The sequence below is a fragment of the Schistocerca piceifrons genome, chromosome 2 (assembly GCF_021461385.2).
Source record: "Schistocerca piceifrons isolate TAMUIC-IGC-003096 chromosome 2, iqSchPice1.1, whole genome shotgun sequence".
Lineage (NCBI taxonomy): Eukaryota > Metazoa > Arthropoda > Insecta > Orthoptera > Acrididae > Schistocerca > Schistocerca piceifrons.
Genome location: NC_060139.1, coordinates 82,375,502 through 82,381,952, shown reverse-complemented (window position 1 = coordinate 82,381,952; position 6,451 = coordinate 82,375,502). Strand labels below are relative to the sequence as shown.

At 48.8% G+C, this 6,451-nt stretch overlaps 1 non-coding gene across 1 annotated transcript; it reads left to right on the top strand.

The window, feature by feature from the left end:
• The first annotated feature begins 285 nt into the window (after nucleotides 1-285).
• Trnaf-gaa lies at nucleotides 286-360 on the top strand. The gene has a single exon. It is a non-coding gene; the product is annotated as a tRNA-Phe (tRNA).
• The last annotated feature ends 6,091 nt before the right edge of the window (nucleotides 361-6,451 follow it).

The following is a 6,451-nucleotide window of genomic DNA, read 5'->3' as shown; positions in this document are numbered from 1 at the left end:
CTTCCTGGCAGATTAAAACTGTGTGCCGGACCGAGACTCGAACTAAATGGTTCAAATGGCTCTGAGCACTATGGGACTTAACTTCTGAGGTCATCAGTCTCCTAGAACTTAGAACTACTTAAACCTAACTAACCTAAGGACATTATACACATCCATGGCCGAGGCAGGATTCGAACCTGCGACCGTAGCGCCTAGAACCGCTCGGCCACCGCGGCCAGCAGACTCGAACTCGTAGAAGACGAGATACTGGCAGAAGTAAAAGCTGTGAGGACGGGGCGTGAGTCGTGCTTGGGTAGCTCAGTTGGTAGAGCACTTGCCCGGAAAAGGCAAAGGTCCCGAGTTCGAGTCTCGGTCCGGCACACAGTTTTGATCTGCCAGGAAGATTCAAGAGCAGAAATGATTAGTGAAGAAGGTAACACAGCAACTTGTTTCTCTCCAAGCGAGCGGAGACTCATTTCAAATAATGGAAAAAGGACGAGGTTGCCTGAAGTAAGAAGGATGGCGTCGGGGCAGTGACTAGGTGGCGACTGCGTGGCGCCACGTAACGAAGTGCGAGTGGGCCGTGTGGCTGATAAGTGATGCCACACGAACTGTCTCTTCCGACTACGAAAATATTCTGTTGGCGCCCTCCTACACAGGGGGCAGTAATCATCATGGTAGAGAAATCAGAGCTCGCACAGAAAGATTTAAGAGCTCGTTTTTCCCGAGCACTGTTCGATAGTGGAACGGTAGAGAAATAGCCAGCAGATCGATCGATAATCACTTTGCCAGGCACTTAATTGGGAACTGCATGATAATCATGTAGATCTAGATGTACAACCTATCAGGGAATATCTCAAGTGACTACACTACTGGCCATTAAAATAGCTACACCACGAATAGGACGTGCTAGAGACGCGAAATTTAACCGACAGGAAGAAGATGCTGTGACATAGAAATGATTTGCTTTTCAGAGCATTCACACAAGGTTAGCGCCGGTGGCGACACCTACAACGTTCTGACATGAGGACAGTTTCCAACCGATTTCTCATACACAAACAGTAGTTGACCGGCGTTGCCTGGTGAAACGTTGTTGTGATGCCTCGTGTAAGGACGAGAAATGCGTACCATCACGTTTCCGACTTTGATAAAGGTCGGATTGTAGCCTATCGCGATTGCGGTTTATCGTATCGCGACATCGCTGCTCGCGTTGGTCGAGATCCAATGACTGTTAGCAGAATATGGAATCGGTGGGTTCAGGAGGGTAATTCGGAACGCCGTGCTGGATCCCAACGGCCTCATATCACTAAAAGTCGAGATGACAGGTTTCTTATCCGCGTGGCTGTAACGGACCGTGCAGCCACGTCTCGATCGCTGAGTCAACAGATAGGGACGTTTGCAACACAACAACCATCTGCACGAACAGTTCGACGAGTTTTGCAGCAGCATGGAGTATCAGCTCGGAGACCATGGCTGCGGTTACCCTTGACGCTGCATCACAGACAGGAGGGCCTGAGATGGTGTACTCGACGACGAACCTGGGTGCACGAATGCCAAAACATCTTTTTTCGGATCGTTCAAATGACTCTGAGCACTATGGGACTTAACTTCTAAGGTCATCAGTCCCCTAGAACTTAGAACTACTTAAACCTAACTAACCTAAGGACATTACACACATCCATGCCCGAGGCAGGATTCGAACCTGCGACCGTAGCGGTCGCGCGGTTCCAGACTGTAGCGCCTACAACCGCTCGGCTACCCTAGCCGGCATTTTTTCGGATGAATCCAGGTTCTTTTTACAGCATCATGATGGTCGCATCCGTGTTTGGCGACATTGCGGTGAACGCACATTGGAAGCGTGTATTCGTCATCGCCATACTGACCTATCACCCGGCGTGGTGGTATGGGGGTGCCATTGGTTGCACGTCTCGGCCACCTCTTGTTCTCATTGACGGCACTTTGAACAGTGGACGTTACATTTCAGATGTGTTACGACCCGTGACTCTACCCTTCATTCGATCCCTGCGAACCCCTACATTTCAGCAGGATAATGCATGACCCCAAGCTGCAGGTCGTGTACGGGCCTTTCTGTGTACAGAAAATGTTCGACTGCTGCCCTGGCTAGCTTATTCTCCAGATCTCTCACCAATTGAAAACGTCTGGTCAATGGTGGCCGAGCAAGTGGCTCGTCACAATATGCCAGTCACTACCCTTGATGAACTGTGGTATCGCGTTGAAGGTGCATGGGCAGCTGTACCTGTACACGCCATGCAAGCTCAATGCACAGGCGTATCAAGGCCATTATTACGGCCAGAGGTGGTTGTTCTGGGTACTGATTTCTCAGTATCTATGCACCCAAATTGCGTGAAAATGTAATCACATGTCAGCCCTAGTATAATATATTTGTCCAATGAATACCTGTTTATCATCTGCATTTCTTCTTGGTGTAGCAATTTTAATGGCCAGTAGTGTACATCGTTCCGATTTCATTAAGTGACTGAAGACGTTCGGAACAACAGTAGTTTTCTGCCTTCGACGTAAAACTGTTGCTCCATCAGCAGCTCTCCGGCGTGGCCTGCTAGGGCCACGCACAGTGGCGCTGGCCACGCGCGCTGAATCACCTGCGGGGGCGGGGGCGGGCCCGCCCACGTGGAAAGCGCCGCGTCACCGCCCCAAACGACGCCTTATTACGACGCGCCGGCTGCTCCGCCGGCCGCGGCGAGACGGAACGCCGTCGCAGCCAGTGCAGCGCCGCGCCGGTCGTTACAACGGCACCTGCTGTAGCTGCGCCGGGGGCCACCAATTACGCAAGCTCAACAACGCCGCGCTGCCGCCGGGAGCTTCTCTGTCAACCTCTCTGGCGCATCTCGCACTGCTCTATTACCCAGGGCATACTAGGGTGATGCCTATTGATGGCTGCGTCCTACTGATGTTTGTGGTGCCCACTGGCTGGAAACTGAACGGACACAATACACTCCAAGACTTCGGCCTGAAATCTCATTGAATGCAGCCAGTGTCCGGAGACTCCCCAGACAGTACCGGGACACCAACCTATCTGTTGTCCGCCATACTGTCCGACAACCAGGAGCTACAGTCTGGGGTGCCATTTCCTTTCATAGAAGGACCCCTTTGGTTGTCATCCGTGGCACCTTTACGGCACAGTGGTACGTCCACGATATTCTAGGCTCCGTTTTGTTGCCCTTCACGGCAAGCCATCCTGGGCTTGCATTTCAGCAAGATGATGCCCTTTCGCACATGGCGAGAGTGTCTACTGCTTGCGTTCGTGCTTGCCAAATCTTACCTTGGCCAGCAAGGTCGCCGGATACCTCACCGACAGCGAACGTTTCGAGCATTATGGGTGGAGGCCTCCAACCAACTTGGGGTTTTCTACATCTACATTTATCCTCCGCAAGCCACCCAACGGTGTGTGGCGGAGGGCACTTTACATGCCACTCTCACTATCTCCAGTCGCGTATGGTTCGCGGGAAGAACGACTGCCGGAAAGCCTCCGTGCGCGCTCGAATCTCTCTAATTTTACATTCGTGTTCTCCTCCGGAGGTATAAGTAGGGGGAAGCTATATATTCGATACCTCATCCAGAAACGCACCCTCTCTAAACCTGGACAGCAAGCTACACCGGGATGCAGAGCGCCTCTCTTGCAGAGTCTGCCACTTCAGTTTGCTAAACATTTCCGTAACGCTATCACGCTTCCCAAATTAACCCTGTGACGAAACGCGCCGGTCTTCTTTGGATCTTCTCTATCTCCTCTGTCAACCCGACCTGGTTCGGATCCCACACTGATGAGCAATACGCAAGTACAGGTCGGACGAGTGTTTTGTAAGCCACCTCCTTTGTTGATGGACAACATTTTCTAAGGACTCTCCCAATGAATCTTAACCTGGAACCCACCTTACCAACAATTAATTTTATATGATCATTCCACTTCAAATCGTTCCGTACGCATACTCCCAGATATTTTACAGAAGTAACTGCTACCACTGTTTATCCCGCTATCATATAATCGTACAATAAAGGATCCTTCTTTCTATGGACTGACAATACATTACATTTGTCTATGTTAAGGGTCAGTTGCCACTCCCTGCACCAAGTGCTTATCCGCTGCAGATCTTCCTGCATTTCGCTGCAATTTTCTAATGCTGCAACTTCTCTGTATACTACAGCATCATCCGCGAAAAGCCGCATGGAACTTCCGACACTATCTACTAGGTCATTTATATATATTGCGAAAAGCAATGGTCCCATAACACATCCCTGCGGCACGCAGAGGTTATTTTAACGTCTGTAGACGTCTCTCCATTGAGAACAACATGCTGTGTTCTGTTTGCTAAAAACTCTTCAATCCAACCACACAGCTGGTCTGACACTCCGTAGGCTCTTACTTTGTTTATCAGGTGACATTGCGGAACTGTATCGAACGCCTTCCGGAAGTCAAGGAAAATGCCATCTACCTGGGAGCCTTGTATCTAATATTTTCTGGGTCTCATGAACTAATAAAGCGAGTTGGGTCTTATACGATCGCTATTTCCGGAGTCCATGTGGATTCCTACAGAGTAGATTCTGGGTTTCCAGAAATGACATCCAGAAATTCTACAACAGATCGACGTCAGAGATATAGGCCTATAGTTTTGCGCATCTGCTCGACGACCCTTCTTGAAAACTGGAACTACCTGTGCTCTTTTCCAATCATTTGGAAACTTCCGTTCCTCTAGAGACTTGCGGTACTGCGGTACACGGCTGTTGAAGGGGGGGGGGGCAAGTTCTTTCGCGTATTTTGCCGATTAAGTTGCCAGTTGGACAGAATTTGGCACAATATCCCTTAGGAGGATATCCAGTGCTGTTAATATTCCAACGTAATACAATATTTCAAGCTCGTGACATACATCCTTCTTCCCGGTTTCTCTACGATATACTATGTTATCGAACAGTAAAACGAGAAAACTACTTCCTTAAAACATCAGCTCTGTGTGGTACGAGCACATCGCAAAGCGAAAAACTGCTTGTATTAGGGCAAAAATTGTTCAAATGGCTCTGAGCACTATGGGACTTAACTTCTGAGGTCATCAGTCCCCTAGAACTTAGATCTACTTAAAACTAACTAACCTAAGGACATCACACACATCCATGCCCGAGGCAGGATTCGAACCTGCGACCGCAGCGGTCGCGCGGTTCCAAACTGTAGCGCCTAGAACCGCTCGGCCACTTCGGCCGGCTGTATTGGGGCAGAGGTGGACTAACGCGGCATAGACTTGCTCATTTTGTAAAGCTCTTTCTCTTCAATAAATCATCCACTTTTTCTGTAATTGAAATCATTTGTTTGTCTGTACATGTGCATCACATCTACCATTCGTATTATTCCTTCGAGGTGCGTCTTTTCTTTGTTTTGTCTTAGGCTGTCACCTCCTAAAAAGATCTCACTCGTTGTTTTGAAGCATTGTAGATAGTCAGGAGCAGGTACTATACGACCATGCGTTTCTCCATGGCTGACGTAAGCCATGGCAGTGAACTAGTGGATATGAATTAGTCTATTGTGTGCTGTCAACGCATTGAGGTGGATCAACGTGGAGACATGATAGAAGGGTAGAAAGGAGTTAGTGTGTTTGGACGTGCCCATGTGCACACAATGAATGAAACTGCCCAGTTAGTTGCTGTATCAACGCGGAGTATTCTCAGTGTCTGAAAGGAGTGTTTTACTATACGCAGTTACGTAATACGGTGTAAGAATATTGTTCGTAAAATTATCCTAACCGACAGGAACCAAGCACGTGTGCCATGGCATGTCAATGGGGCTCGGTTTCAAATCCGACTGGTATTGCTGCTGTCAGTGCACCAGGTCCATCTCAACTGGCTTTCGGGTGAAACTCTTAAAAGGCCATGGTTCACAGCGGCGCACACGGTTGCATGTCTTCAGTGGTCCGAACAACCGTGCCTGACTCTAGCGTACTCCGACGATTCGACATTTTGCCGCTGGGTACTCTAACTGCCAGTGAAGCGTTTCTGCTACAGTGCCGGACTGGGCCTCGAGAATATTAAATCAACACAGACGACAAGAAATGAACTAAGAAAACAGAGCGCCGTAGCAAGTGCTAATATACTAAAAACACCAAGAGACGCTTTAAACAACAGATAAAGCTTTGTTAGACTAATCACTAAAGATCGGCCACCAACACCGGTCTCACGAGTTGCGTTACAAAAATGTTCTAATTTCATTTTCTCGTAAATCACAAAACATGGAAAGCAATGCCTTTCTATTAGTTAGAATGTTACAGTGAAACAGCATCCAAGTCACGCAAGAACAATTTTCTCTCGATACAGGTAGTAGCTTCGTAATAGCAAGTGCTCTGTGCACTCAATATACGGGCCAACTCGCCGTCAGAACCCTGCGAATGGTCAGGTATGGCCGCAAAGACGTCCTCTTTCGATCACTATGGCAAAGTTGATCGGTCCACGGGAA